Source organism: Rhinolophus sinicus, linkage group LG18 (genome assembly GCF_036562045.2).
Source record: "Rhinolophus sinicus isolate RSC01 linkage group LG18, ASM3656204v1, whole genome shotgun sequence".
In the NCBI taxonomy this organism is placed as follows: Eukaryota; Metazoa; Chordata; class Mammalia; order Chiroptera; family Rhinolophidae; genus Rhinolophus; species Rhinolophus sinicus.
The window spans coordinates 9,204,170-9,220,003 of NC_133767.1; the positions used below are offsets into that span (position 1 = coordinate 9,204,170).

The 15,834-nt window shown below is 45.9% G+C and overlaps 1 long non-coding RNA gene across 1 annotated transcript in view; it reads right to left on the minus strand.

Moving 5' to 3' along the window:
- The window catches only part of LOC141569461 (uncharacterized), a 44,870-nt gene that overhangs the window by 11,361 nt on the left and 17,675 nt on the right, over positions 1-15,834 (minus strand). The window contains exons 2-5 of the long non-coding RNA XR_012493137.1: positions 12,186-12,253; positions 11,670-11,851; positions 8,359-9,492; positions 3,085-5,918 (exon numbers count right to left, since the gene is read on the minus strand). This is a non-coding gene — a long non-coding RNA (uncharacterized LOC141569461). The remainder of the gene's footprint in view (positions 1-3,084; positions 5,919-8,358; positions 9,493-11,669; positions 11,852-12,185; positions 12,254-15,834) is intronic.

Below are 15,834 nucleotides of genomic sequence, written 5' to 3' on the forward strand. Positions count from 1 at the left end.
TAGACTGTGGACTCTCTAAAGGCAAGAACCTGTCTTGTACGTCAGCGTGTTGCCTTCAGCATCTAGTGTTAAGCCCACAAGATAGAGAGAGCTTAATGAATGTATACTGGATGGATGGATGAAGGGATGGATGGATGGATGGATGGATGGATGGATGGATGGATGGACGGGTACATGTTGAATATGTTTAAGTGTCAAGTTCAATTGGCAATGTGGCAATGCTAGCACAAAAGAGACACCTTTGGCTAGATAGTATCAAATCCTAAGAAACAGTCTGATGTCTGAAGCAAAATCAGCTTAGAAACACACACACACACACACACACACACACACGGCCTCTCAACAAAGTGAATAGCTAGTAGCTGGTTTTCACTTGTGGATACCACACAGAGAGACGTTTGATTAAGGTAACTTCCTGTTATGAGCTTCTATGATTTTTCCTTGAATGTGGTTTTTTTTTCTCTAATGTTTTGAACAAGAACAATCAGGTGTTGAATGAAACTTGAATTTCATCAGCCTAGAAATTTGAGTTGAATAATCCAGACTTTTTTTTTAAGGCTTGGAAGGAGGGAGGAAGGGAGTAGAGCTTATATTATCTGCAAAGGATAAATATGGCCTCAAACTGGCAGCACCCACAAAAATAAACCCGTACCCCACTTGTCTAGCCAATAAACTACACTGCCTCTCTCAGGTTCTCGTTCATATGTCATTGCCTCCTTGGAGCCTTCTCTGATTTGTCTCCTCAAATAGTCTCTTTCTCTCTTCCAAACTCTAATAGCACTTTGCTCCCCCTAGATTACAATCCCTCTCAGAACTGCTTGCATATCTGTTCACAGCATTGGGACTTTGAGAATGTAGGGGGAAGACTTCAGGGGAAGAGTTCATTCTCCTCTACACTCCCAGGTACATAGTAGGTGCTCAATAGATGATTATGCGATGGTCAAAAGAATAGATGAATAAGGCAGAGAGGAAAAGAGAAAGTGGTTGAACCAAATGGGTGAACCAGTGGGTAGGTGAATACAAGAGTGGAGAAATGAATGGATAGGTGGGAAGGTGGGTGGATGGATGGATGATGGATGGATGATGGATGGATGGATGGACTGGGTTGAAGTGACAGGACTGAAGGTATGAAGGAAGTGAATGATACACTAAGAACTTTCAACAGGTGGTATCCTAAAGAGGACTGTCCATGTGTCACGTGGGGTGTTATGCAGGGTCTCAGCTCCCGCTCCCCACCGAAGAACGCAGGACATGTTGAGGCCAAAAAGGAACACCCCTGGAGCCATAGGTAGGGGAGTCATACCACTATAGTCTCGCTGGCAGCTGTGTTGGAGACACAGGAAGCAGGAGCCACACTATCCGCAATCCACACTCCGCCGCTTACTAGCTCAGCCACCACCTTCTTGCTAGCCCCCATTTTCTGCTAGCATAGCCACAGCAGTTATATTAGTGGCCAATGGCTCCCTGGTTACAGTTGACGGCCAACTAGCCACAGCTGATGGCCATCCAATCACAGTTGATGGCCATTTACTACCCAAGCCAGCACCTTTCCACGTGAGGGCGAGAGCCTGGAAACTGCACTCCTGGTTCTGTCCCCACACCATGTACCTCCCCTATCCCTAACCCCAGGCTCCTCTCCTCCAGGTTTCATTGTTCCAAGCCTTAGAGTGTGTCTTCCTAGTCCCCTCACTGCATCTCCATCATTTCCTTGTTCCTCTTCTCTGAAGGTTGCCCCAGCTCACCCTGACTTAGCAAGTCAGCTTTGCCCAAGGATCCAAGAGGCCAAAGGGGAGTTTGTTCATGGGAAGCCAGCCGACGGCTAGCTTCCAGCCCCCCCAGGAGGACTGGAGGGAGGCCCCTGCTCACTTAATGGGTCCAATTAGAGCAGATGCTTTTCTCAGTGACCTACAAAGCTTGGTCCGCCTCCCCCGACCCCTGCACTGGTGCAAAACAGTGGGGTCATGACCTTTCTCAGGGACATAGCTGCAATTGTCTGCCCCTAAAGCTCCTTCCTGTCCTCTAACCATCTTTCAGTTCCTGGCTCAGCTGACCCAAAGACACAGCCCCCTGTCTCCAGAGTAAACCCTGAAAGCCCAGGCCTCTGGGGAAAACAGATTAAAAATCTTCCCTCTGACGAGAGAGCATCACTTGAAAGGTGGGAAGACAGAGAGGGGAAGTGACTTCCCCGGGGTCACCCCAGGAAATGGGAGCTGAAAGCCAGGCTTTCTCCTTCCCAGTCTAATACATGTTACCACTATATCACCTGCACATGTTCAACTTTGCATGATTCCCCTGAGGCCGCTGGATGAAATTCAAAGTCGTGTCCAAGGGAGGTGCCCCACTTCAAGCTCACTGAACATCCAGCATCAATTGGAGCTGATTAGAGATCTGATTATAATACTGGAATTTTTATTTCCAGGCTTTGGTAATTTAGTATCAGGTGGGCATTAGTCAATAGGGATTTAAAAGTTATTGTAAGCAAACCATAGCAGGAAGGAAAGTTATCCCCTACACACAGACAGACAGACAGACACACACACACACACACACACACACCACCTTTCTTTCATTAGCTTTAATTAGGTTAACCCAGATGATCTGAAAAAGTTTCCAGACCCAAAATGAATTTCTCTTTTCTGATTGTGAAAATCATAAGGTTTTTCAGAGAATGGGACTCCAGAGATAGAGTGGGGTGGTAGCTTTGCAGCTCCTCCAGCATCAGCAGGTCGACAAAGACGTTAATTAAACTCAGAGATAACAGCCAAAGCCAGGATTTCCGAGTCAAGCAAATGTGCAGTTTGGATCCCATTTCTGTCCCTCTCTAGCTGTGTTACCTCGGGCCACTTACTCACCTTCTCTGAGCCTCCACTTCCAGTCTTGCACAATGCCCCACGTCACAGTACATTCTTTGCCAAGTCGCCAGGAGATTTATCCAAAACATAAATCATCTCCCTGCTGAACTTAAAATAAAACCCACACTCTGTAATAAGCCCAACAAGGAATTCCATGCCCTGACTTTGCCTTAGATGGTTGTATATTAAGATTGCATTTGGCTACATATAACAGAAACTTAGGTATACTTACATAACCAAACGATGGATATCTTTTTCACATGACGAGACGTCCAGGAGGGGTCCAAAGAAGCTCCACAATGCCCTTGGAGATCCAGGCTCCTTCTGTCTTCCTGCTCTGCCATCCTCAAAAAAGCGGAAACCTCATGATCACAAGATGGCTGCCCCACCTCCAGGCTTTGTGTCCAAGTTCCAGGCAGGAACACGAGAAAGGAGTAAAGGAGAAAAGGCACATGCCAGTTGGCTCTGTCCCTTTTTATCAGGAAAGTGGTAACTTTTCTTTAATTGCTGCTTATAAGTCACGGGCCAGAGCCACGTCACCTCACCAATGAGAGCCTGGGAAGTCAAGCCTTCTTAGATGGGCTCATTGCCTCCTGAACAAAATCAGGGTTTATTGATAAGGAAGAAAAGGGCATTAAATACCGGGCAGGCAACCTGCCAGAGAGCTCGCAATCTTACTCACAGTGTACCCAGGGGAGGTACAATTCTAAGACAGGCCTTGTGCCAATGCCCACAGGCTGCAAATCTCCTCCCTTTGAGCATGAGTGGGACTTGCCTTCGCCAACAGAATATGGCAACAGTGAAGAGATGTTGCAGACGTAATGGAGGTCCCAAATCAGGTGATTTTGAGTTCCTCAGTAGGGACGCTCACCCAAGGTGGGCCTGACTTAATCAGGTGAAAGCCCTTCATAGAAGGACTGGGGGGGTCCCTGAGCTGAGAGACCCTCCTTGCTGGCTTGATGAAGTACACAACTCATGTGCAGGAAGCCCATATGGCAAAAGTTTGCAGGGAGATTCTAGGAACTTCAGACTAGCACCTGAGAGCTGCCTCCATCCAACAGCCAGCAAAAAGCCAGGGCTCTCCGTCCTGCATCCACCAGGAAATCGATTCTGCCAACCACCTGAATGAGGTTACGAGCAGATCCTTCCCCAGGTGAGCCTGGAGGTGAAAATGCCATCTGGCCGACACCCTGACTGCAGCTTTGTGAGCACCTGAGCAAATTGCTGACTAACCCTCTCGCCCTGTACGAGATCCTACGTCTGGGTAGTTTCCCGCTGCCAAGATTGTAGGAATTTGTTAGTGAGCAACAGATAACTAACACGGTGCCAAACACACAGGTCTCCTTTCTGTCACTGTGTGTCCTTTCGTGACACACAGGACTTTGGAATCATCCAGTCCCTTGGCGTGCAGGGAACCTAAAGGCCAGAGAGGAGAAGCAGCACAGCTTGGGAGGCCAGGCTCTGTCAGCAAGGTGACGAGCATCTGTGCGTCTTGTTCCTCACTGGGTTTCAGTCCGACATTTTCCATGAGCTTTCCTTCGCGCAAAGAAAGAAACTCGCATTTACAAATGACCGCTATTTGTTTTGACCATGCCTGGAACGTTTTCTAAGTAAATGAAGCATGTAACGTTATTTTAAGGCGTGTTCCTTGTGACGATGTTGTACAGATTTGTTATTATGCATTTTTATTTCAAACTATAAAGTCTAACTTAAAATTGAAAAAGAGGATGAACAAAGATCCATTAGGCAAATACGAGCAAAATAAAGGTGGGGTGGCCATATTAGTGCCAGACATAATGGTCTTTAAGTCAAAAAAAAAAAAAAAATTAGGGATAAGAGAGGGGCACCATGAAATGATAAAACATTCACCTCACCAGGAAGATACCGTTCTGAGAATACAGACTCCTAATCAAATAACGTGACAGTGTATATGCAGGTGCCTCCTCCACCATCACCTGAAGGATCGCAGCCGCCCGTGGGTCTTGATAAGGACACCAAGAAATGACTGTGGGTGTCCAGGTCAGTGCTTGGATGCTGGGTCCCCAACCCGTGAAAATGGACCAAGGAAGGATAATCCCTCCCCATCTGTCCAGTTATAGGAGCTCAGGCTCAAAGCTGCTCCCACTCTCCCCTGAGAGGGCAGGTGTCTTAAGATAAGTACTTTAAGGGCCGGGCAGAAACAAAGAGAATAAGGGAGCAATTGGTATTGTGAAGACAGAAGTCTTGATTTCATTGACACTAACATCCCTCTAATTTTTTTCTTCACATTTAGGACCAGCTACAGAATTTTGGCAAACAGCCACCTCATCTAATCCTTTCATTTCAAAGACCAGGAAACAAAATGAAGGAAGGTGATGTGGCTTGTCCTAAGTCACACAAACAATGTCCCAGCCTGTGCATCTCGTCATTAATATTCACACAGTGACCCGAGAGAGTTTGAAAACAAATGAAGCTAAATGTTAAAATGGCAAATTCCCCCTGAATAAAGGAAAAAAAGCCTCCATCAAACAGCTAAATTAAAAAGAGCACGCCAGTAGGTCTGTGTTCCCTCCGCATCAGGCCAGCAAACAGGAACGCAGTAGCACGTCGTGCACGGCATAGAAATGTCAGATAACCACTGACTCCGGTAATTCATCATTGAATTGAAGGCATTACATAGGGGAAGAGCAAAAATCTAATCCCAGCTCATTTCAACACGAATTGAGCGAAGAGTTCATTACATAAATTAATTTTTACGAACATAATTTCCGACGTGTCTTCAAATGACAATTGGAACCTTTCCCTTGATAGCTGAGACTCATAAGGGGACATTTGCACAGGCTACGTTGCAGATTCCTTGCGTTCAATTTCACAGTTGTTTGTTTTTAATGTTTGCTTAATGGTGGAGATGAAGGTTAAAGAGAGCTAGCTGGGAAGCTAGAGTTTGTGGTTATTTTAAAAAGGGATCTAGGATCTCAAATCCACGTTCATTTGTCTCCAAGAGCTGTGTGAACTTAGCCATGTCACTGTGCTTCTCGGAACCTCTACTTGTATATCGATGAGAATATCTGTATCTCGTGTCGTCATCTGATAAGGAAATGGATGGAAAGCACTTAGCATTTAAAAGTTAAAGTTCTTAATGAAAGATAGCTTTAGAAAAAGCTCTCCCAACCCCCAGTTTACTAGTCTGTGATATCAAGATAATGACACCTACCTGGCCAGGTGTCCTGGGTGGAATGCAATTCCTGTTAGATCCAACCCTCGCCCCTTTGGGTGGACGCTTCCAAGATTCAGATCCCCCCAGGATTGTGTCTGGTTGCCATCAGCGATGGAGCTCAGACAGCTAGACCCAGAGACACCCAATTCTTTGAGCAAAGGAAACAATTCTTCCATCTCTCATTAAATAAGCTTTCTGGACCCAAAGAACAAACCTCCGGCCAAGTTCAGAAGTTCTCAAATTTAGCAGCTCTTTGGGTTGGGATGCTTTTAAAAACCCTAGTGCCCAGGACACCCCCAAACCAATTAAAACAGAATCTCTGGGCATGGGACCCAGATCTCAGCATCTTTACAAGCTCCCTGGTGATTCCAATGAATGGACAGGGCTCAGAACCACCGGAGCTGATGGCTGGGAAAGAGAAAACTGGAGGAAGGACTCAAAATCGTGTGAATGGGTTCTCCCCATGCTTCTGCTCCAAAACTTCTGCTAGGAGCTTGATGGGTCATGTGAATCAGATGTAAAGAAGCCAGAGGTTTTTCCCCAAAATACTTGCCAATGACAGGGGAGTTTTGGAGAGCTGCACTTCCTAGTTAGCCCAGAGAAGGTCAGAAAACTCTTTTCAGATCATAAAGAAAAGACTTGACGTCCGTGTGTGCTAACAGAGCACACCGCGTGAAGAATAAGGATTTCCCTTCTTTGACTTTCGTCCTTCCAGACATATGGGGACCACCTAGAAAGGGTCAGATCTCAAAGAACCTTTCAACGCTGCCGTGGGTGTGCGGGCAACGGGGAGCCTTGGAATGCTGTAAGCAGATGAGTAAGCTAGTCAGATTGACATTTCTGGAAATTCGCTAACACTACAGAATAAAGAATGGCTGACGGTTCTAGGTTGGGTTTGATGCTGGCTGCACATTAAAATCTCCCCACCTCACCCTCCTACATCGATTCAGTTGATCTGGGGTAAAGCCCAGACGTGGGGAGCATTCAAAAGCCCCACATCACTCCCAGGGGAATTCAGAGGCGCGAATCAATCCTTGCTACTCAAAGTGTGGTCCGGGGATCCTCCAGGAGCGGGATGGAGTCCGGCCCCCAGGGTGACGACCCAGAAATGCACACAGGGGGAGAGAAATCCACTGACTTATTCAAACGGACTCTATCGATTCGCACTGTACGCCCGGCTCTGAGCTGAGTGCAGAACCGCGAGGCAACAAGGACCCGACAATAATAACAGGAGAGGCCTCAGCTGTTGCTTTAAAACCCAAGAGGACTTTCTGATCAGCAGCTGGGCCAGCCGCTCATGAGCTCCCTGGGAGCAAAGACATAACCCAGCACACGACATGCCAGGCCCCTGCCAGTTCCTCCATGAATGCTCACTGAAGGAATGCCGAGTGACGCTGGTAATTTAGGAGCTGGGCCCTGAGGCGGACAGGTCTACTCCCCGCAGAAGTAACAGTCGAGGGCCCGGGAGATGCCAAAGGCTGGCATGTGGGTCAGGCACCAGCAGCACATAGGGCCGTTGGGCTGGATCCAGGACTGGGAGAGTTACCATCTGAAATGGCCAGATGGTAAATACCTTACACTCTGCAGGCTGTGGGGTCTCCATCACAGCTACTCAACTCTGCCCTTGTAACGTGACAGCCGCCATAGATAACCTGTCACCAAACGGCTGTGCTGTGTGCCAGTCAAGCTTTCTGTACCACAAGCTGTGGGCTGGATTTGGCCCACCAGCCGTGGTGTGCCCCCTGGTCTAGAGCAAGAGGAAGGAGACTGATGGAGTCGCAAAGGTAAATCAGAGGTTGTTGGAAGGCCAAAAGATGCCATAGCCACCCAGCAAAGGAGAGTGGGCCTTGACTCAACACTGCAGGATTTTGGACAGCAGAGCAAAATGGTCAGAGGCCAGCGGGGGGAGAAGAATTTGGCAGAAGTGTGTGGTTGGAGATCAGAAGCTGGAGAGAGGGGAGATGGGAACAGTGAGTGGGACAGTTAGGAGATGTGGGTGGGGATGGTTCCCAAGGGAGCTGGACAACCAAGAACCAGAGTGAGGTTACAGAGGAGGCCTGGCGTTTGAGACATTTTGGTGGCCGGATCCACAGGGCTCAGGGTATGGAGGGCCAAGGGGGAGTTGCAGACAAACTCCATTTCTGGTCACTGGGGTGAAAGGGTCACTGGGGTGACGGGGGAGATGCTGTGGCCAGAGACAAGGGAGCCAGAGGTGGGAGCTCAGGGACACATGGGGAGCACAGCCAGACCCACTGCAACATGTCACCCTCCACCACCCTCCCACCTCCACCCCCCTCATTCCTGTCATACCTGAGTACCCAGGCAGCTGGAGAAAACATTGGAGAAAAGCAGGACAAAAGGTGAAAATGCAGCGTCTGCTGAACGCGGCTGTTCTGATGGATGCAAATCTGGAAAATGGAGCTCACCCAGCTCTCCTGGGGCCAGAAGGCCTCAAAGCATCACTCCTTGTAGTTCAATGTGCAATGAAACCCTTAAAGACACTGTGAAGGAAGACTCTTATCTCTAACAAGCTCCCCTGTTGCTGGTGCTGCCAGGTCCTTCGGGAAGTGAGGCCTTGGAGATCATACCAACCACCCCATCGTCTCCCAAACAAGGGAAGTAAGACCCAGTAAGTTGCTGTTTGCTGGGTGGCTACTATATACCAACCGCAGGAAACATAACACACATTGGAGTGCTGGTTACATAGCAGGCACTGTTCTAAGAAATTCACATCTGTGACTCATCTGTCCCTCGCTATGGTCCAGGAGGTGGGTCCCACGAGTGCCCTGTTCCACATACGATTTAGTGACCTGAGAACTAAATCAAGGCAGCCACACTCCAGAGCCAAAATTCCATCCCCAAGGCCCAGACAGAGAAGCAACTGGCCACCCACGGCAGGCTGCTTATAAGCACAGATATTCAGCGCATGCATACAGCACATGCATTTCACCCCACTCTAGCCAGCCTCCCCTGGAAAAGTCAAAACTTCAACTACGACATTGGGCCCAAGGCATATGACCTCCTAAGTCGGTTGAGCTGGAGCGAATACTTCTGTAACAGGCTGCTCAGACAATTCTTTACCTTTGCTTCAGAGGCACTGAGACACCCCTTAGAAGAGATAGTTCCACGGAGCTCCTGCAATGCAAACAAATGCCCCCCACCCACATAAAAGGGGAATCATTTAGTGGAGAATTTTGTGGCTGGTACGTATTTTATGGGCATCATTTTCGGAAGCAGTCCTTTGTTACGGTCCTGGGGCGCGGTCCCCGCCGCGCGTTGCGATGCTGCCACCTAGTGGTGATGGAGAGCGCTGCTGCGGAAGTCGAAGCGTCCAAAGCCCGGTACCGACAGGGGAGGCGGCATCCTGTTAACACCAGTCTGGGCGGTGGCTGTTTTTAGCTGGGTCTCTCCTTCTGTGCCACTTTCATCATGGAAACCGGCTCTCTAGACCCAAAAAAAAAAAAAAAAAAAAAAACCTGCGACGTGCTCTGCAAAAGTTTTTCGAGAGCCAATTTTAGCTGCATTTCTTGGAATTTGGGCTCCCGAGAGCAACGAAGGGTGTGCGTTCCCAGAATTTGGGCTCCGTCTTAAAACCTTTAGAACCTGGAATCCCTTGGGTTCCAGCTTCTGCACTGGGCTCTGCAAAGGAATATAAATTGGGGGGTTTTAGAGGCAGTAGGTGCTGTCCTGAGAGCTTTACCATGTACACTGAAGAGCTTTCTTTATATCAGGGGTGTCCAAACTGCGGCCCACGGGCCAACTGCAGCCCGCAATCCATTTTTAATTGGCCCGCAGCAAATTCCAAAAATATATTTAGTTTACTTAAATAAACCAGGTGAGGCAATACGTACTTCACCTTGAGTGAGTGGCCCGGCTGTTTGTGTATTTTACCGCATACGGCCCTTGGTGAAAAACGTTGAAAAAAGTTTGGACGCCCCTGCTTTACATGGACCGTCTCATTGTTGACTCGAAATCACCCCAAGAAGTGTAGAAGTATACCGGTTTACAGATGAGGAAATTGAGACTTGGAAAAGTTAGCGATTTGGCTAAGGTCATAGAGCTGGACCTAGTAGAGCCGTTTGAATTTTAGAGTCTGTCCGTTAACTCGGAACCCAAAGAAAGCAATGGATCAAGAGCTGAACGTCTTGCATTCATGTACACACTGCTGCCAACTTGCTGTGTGACCTTGGGCAAGTCACTAAAGCTCTCTGAGTCTCCGTTTCCTCTATGCTAAAACAGGTATGGTAATCATAGGTTTTGTTTCACAAGGTTGAGTGAGGATCCAAAGAAAAATCTGATATCCTTCATTCCATTGGTTCTGTTCCCTGGTCAGGAGGACCACTCAGACCCCCAGATTCTTCTATAGATTCCAGGAGGTGGATGGGGATAGGTACAGAACCCCCACAATGGGAAAGAGCCTGAAGGCCCATTGTCCCCTAAAATGGGCATTGCCTTTATTTAGTCACTGGGAATCGATACAGCAAATCAGTCAGGCCCTCCTGTTCTGACGTTCTCATCCCAGCTCTGCCCCTTACTCACCTTGCACCCTTCATGCCTGGACCTCACATGGCAGAGAGGATATAACACTGATACTGACTCTATAGGGTTGTTCTGAGAATTAAATAGTGTAATACACTGTAAATCTCTGAAGCTGGTACCACCACTAGCATAACCAATTCATCCATCTACCCAGGATTTTCCCAGTTTTACCTGGACATTCTGCATCTCAAGAAACCCCTCAGTTCTGGGTGAACTGAGATCATTGGTCACTTTTCCGGGCATGCAGCTCAACCCTGACCACCAGACTAGATTGTCCCCGTTCTGTCTGTGCTCTGACACGCTTTGTGGCCTTTTCTGGGGCTGGAAATGATGTAATTATGTGTCTGCCTCCCCCCAGGAGACTAGCTCCATGAGCTGGGGACTGCATCATATTTGATCACCGCTGTGCCGGACACAGGGCTTAGCCCCACGGAGGTGATCAGCAAACCACACTGAGTGAAGAGATGACCACCTACTATGTGTCAGGCCCTTATGCTAGTCACTGGGAGTACAAAATGAACAGACATCAGAGGTCATGGCCATGAGGCAGAGACTGACAAGTGACCAAGTAGAACTCAATGCATTAAGGGCTGGGATAGGGTAAGCGTAGGGGGTGGTCTCGGAAGGTCTCTAACCCAGCTTAAGAGGACAGGTGTCAGAGCAGCCTTTCTGGGGGGACTGGCCCAAGTTGGACCCACAGAACTGAGTTAATCAGTTAAGGGAAGGAGAGAAGGGAAGTTCTGGGAGATTTTGCTGACCACATGACAAGCCAATGCCCTGACTGTCAATCTGACCCAAAAGAGGGAGTTTTCACCAGACGACACAATCTCCAAAATCACAGAAACCTCCATGTCTTCCCTCTTTCCCTCCCCCACTCAACACAACCCAGTCACCACTCACCTGGTAACACAATGGGAACATTACATTAGCTGGGAACTACCAGCCTTTGTCTTTATCCCCCAAGGGCCAAGTTCATGCCTTAAGATTTTGGATAGGTCATTGGAAGAATTCCTGGTACCCCCATACCAGGTCTCAGAATCCTAAATTATTGATTTAATATATAAACGGAATGACAGACTCACCTTTCCCAGCTTTTTCTTGTTTACAGGTGGCTGTCACCCAGACAGGAATTGCAGGCATAGCTGTTCAATGGAGTTGTGACCCAGTGATTCTCAACTGGAGTAATGTTGTCTTCCAGGAAATATTTGGCAATGTCTGGAGACCTTTTTGTTTGTCACAACTTGGGGGATGTCACAACTGGCAACTGGTGGGTAGAGGCCAGCAGTGCTGCTTACAAGCACATATATTCAGTACATGCACAGAGAAATACACAGACATACATATACATACACACAGATATATACATACAATACACACCTGCGTATGGACACACATATATACACACAGAAACATATACACACATCTTCACACACATGCACATACCTATGCAAACACATACCCATATACTCAGAGACATGTAGAAACATGTATGTACACACATGCAAATATACACACAGAAACAAAGACACACATACATTCAGAGACACACAGCAGGGCCTATTGTATAAGCTTCTGTGGAAAAAGAAGCCTCTACTCACATCACCTGGAATGATGACCCCAAACACATTTTGGTCCTTCCCTCTACGCAGTTTTAGGTCCATTCTTCCTGCAAATAAGACCCCAAGTTAAAAAACCAACCATGTGTTATTTTAAAATGACTGGGTGAAAGAAGAAATAAAAGGAGAGATCAAAAGTTACATAAGAACAAATGAAAATACATTGTATCAAAATGATTGGGATGTGGTGAAAACAGTATTAAGAGGGAAATTTATATCATTACAGGCCTATGTCAAGCAACAAGAAAGACAAACAATCTAACATTTCAGCTTAAAGAAATAGAAAAAGAAGAACAAATGAAAGCCACAGTCAGCAGAAGGAAGGAAATGATAAAAATTAGAGCAGAATTAAATAAAATGGAGAATAAAAAGACAATAGAAAAAATGAATGCAACAAAGAGCTGGTTCTTTGAAAACATTAATAACATTGACAAACCCCTGGCTAGACTCAGTAAGGGAAAAAGAGAAAAGAAACAAATAAACAAAATCAGGAATAAAAGAGAAGTTATAATAGATACCACAGAAATACAAAGGATCATCCAAGAATACTATAAAGGACTATATGCCACCAAATTCAATAACCTACAAGAAATGGACAAGCTCTTAGAAATATATAATCATCCTACACTGAATCACAAGGAACTGGAAAATCTAAATAGACCAATCAACAGAAAAGAAATTGAAACAATCACCTAAAACCTCCCCAAAAGCAAAGTCCAGGACCAGATGGCTTCACTAGTGAATTCTACTAAACATTCAGAGGTAATTTAATACCTGTCCGCCTCAAACTCTTCCAAAAAATTGAGGAAGAGGCAATACTTCCTAACTCATTTTATGAAGCCAACATTACCCTGATACCAAAACCTGGTAAGGATAACACAAAAAAGAAAACTACAGACCAATATCTCTGATGAATACAGATGCAAAAATCCTAAACAAAATACTAGCAAATCAAATACAACAATATGTTTAAAATATTATATGTCACAATCAAGTGGAATAGAATTGAATACCCCGAAATAAACCCACATATATATGGGCAGATAATTTTCGACAAAGGAGCCAAAAACATACAATAGAGAAAAGAACGCCTCTTTAATAAATGGTGCTGGGAAAATTGGAAAGCTAGACTGCTATATGTCACCAAGTACCAAAATTAACTCAAAATGGATCAAAGATCTAACCATAAGACCTGAAACAATAAATTGCATAGACAAAAGCATAGGTACTAAACTTATGGACTTTGGGTTCAGGGCGGATTTTATGAATTTGACCTCAAAAGCAAGGGAACTAAAGCAAAAATAAATGAATGGGACTATATCAAACTACAAAGCTTCTGCACAGCAAAAGAAACTATCAACAAAACACAGAGGCAACCAACCAAATGGGAAAAGATATTTGCAAACCACACCTCCGATAAGGGGCTAATATCCAAAATATATAAAGAACTCATACAACTCAACAACAAAAAAACAAACAGGTGGCCGGTTAGCTTAGTTGGTTAGAGCGTGATTCTAATTAACACCAAGGTTGCTGGTCCAATCCCCACATGGGCCACTGTGAGCTGCGCCCTCCTTCAAAAACAAAACAAAACAATCCAATTAAAAAATGGGCGGAGGACCTGAACAGACACTTCTCCCAAGAAGACATACAAACGATCAACAGATATATGAAAATATGCTCAGCTTCACTAGCTGTTAGGGAAATGCAAATTAAAACCACAATGAGATACCACCTCACACCGGTTAGAATGGCTATTACCAACAAGACAAGTAATAACAAGTGTCGGAAAGGCTGCGGGGGGAAAGGATCCCTCAGATACTGCCCGTGAGAATGTAAATTGGTACAGCCACTATGGAAAACAATGTGGAGGTTCTTCAAAAAATTAAGACTAGAATTACCATACAACCCAGCAATCCCTCTCCTAGGTAACTACCTAAAAAATCTGAAAACATTTATTCGTTCAGATATATGTATCCCTGTGTTCACTGCAGCATTATTCACAGTGGCCAAGACATGGAAACAACCAAAGTGTCCTTTGATAGACGAATGGATAAAGAAGAAGTGATATATACATACCATGGAATATTACTCAGCCATAAGAAAAGATGAAATACTGCCATTTGCGACAACATGGATAGATCTTGACATTATAATGCTTAAGCAAAATAAGTCAGACAGAAAAAGTCGAGAACTATGACTTCACTCAGATGTGGGAAATAAAACGGAAAACAACAAATGAACAAGACAAACAAACAAAAACTCATAGACACAGACAACAGTTTAGTGGTTACCAGAGGGTAAGGGGGAGGGGCGTGGTAGATGAGGGTAAAGGGGTCGAATACATGGTGATAGGAGAACACACATGGGTGGTGAACACACAATGCAATATACAGATGATGTATTAGAGAAATGTGCTCTTGAAACCTATATAATTTTACTAACCAATGTCACCCCAATAAATTTAATAAAACGTTTTTAAAAAGATTCAGAAAACCAACCATGTTGTTACTAACTGCCCACCTCCCAGCACAGTCAGTGCTGGCACTGGCTTCTCACATCACCATGGAAAACATGCCACCCCTAGTCCTAGCCATGCAAAAAATGTTGTGGCATTCAAGAATTTGAAATGACATTGCTACTTTGCAGACAGGTGACCCTAATTTTGAACGCAGTTCCCAGGACACTTTGAAGAGAGAATGCAGAATGACTTTGCTTGCCACAGGGTGAGTCGCCAGGGGGGAAAGTCAGTGTTGTCAGTCCATGTGGCTTAAATTTCTATTTTCTGATGCCTTGGGCAGTCCGGCTCATGGAAGAGGAAAAGATGCCCCAAAGGAAACTGTCACCTTGTAGCCTTTATAATAAGTGCCTCGCTTTACATTCTCAACAGATGTCTGTAAAAACATATACTAGAGTCCTATTTTATTTTATGTTCCTGATCAGGCAGAGCATCTTAGGTTATACAATGGAGTTTAGGAATAAATTCTTGACTGATAGCATGGTGCTTTTAGGAAATACAGGAGCTCTGAGGCTCAGGGAAGTTAACGAAGCAGCCTAAAACACACGAGAGCCACGTTGTAAACGCAAGTCTGACCCCAAAGCCCCCACTCCATAACTCTCCCTTCCTGTGATTGGGCAATTGAAGTTTTAAACTTAATGCAGGACTGTTACCTCTTCATTTATGTCCTTGAGATGCCCCCACACCAAACTCGGCACTCCACTCTCCCAAACTGCTTGCATTTCTCTGTGTATTAGTGTCCTAGAGCTGACAGAACAAAGTACCACAAACAGGTTGGTTCAAACAACAGAAATGTGTTGTCTCCCGGTTCTAGAGGCCGGAAGTCCAAGATCAAAGTGTCAGCAGGGCTGGTTCCTTTACCAGGCTTCCAAGGTAAAGACCTCTTTGGGGCCCCAATTCAAGAGAGCCCTCTGGGAAGACCTCCCGGGAAGGAGGCCCAGCTGGCAGCAAAGGGAGAGCCCTGAGGACACCCAAACGACATTGACTCTTGGAGAGTCAACTTCCAAGGCTCCAGAATCTCTTGGGTTGATGAGGTGACTTGAAATGGCTGGCACCTGAGAAGTAACCTCACGGCTCTCAGGGACGAAGGCAATGAAATGAGTCTGCTCTCTC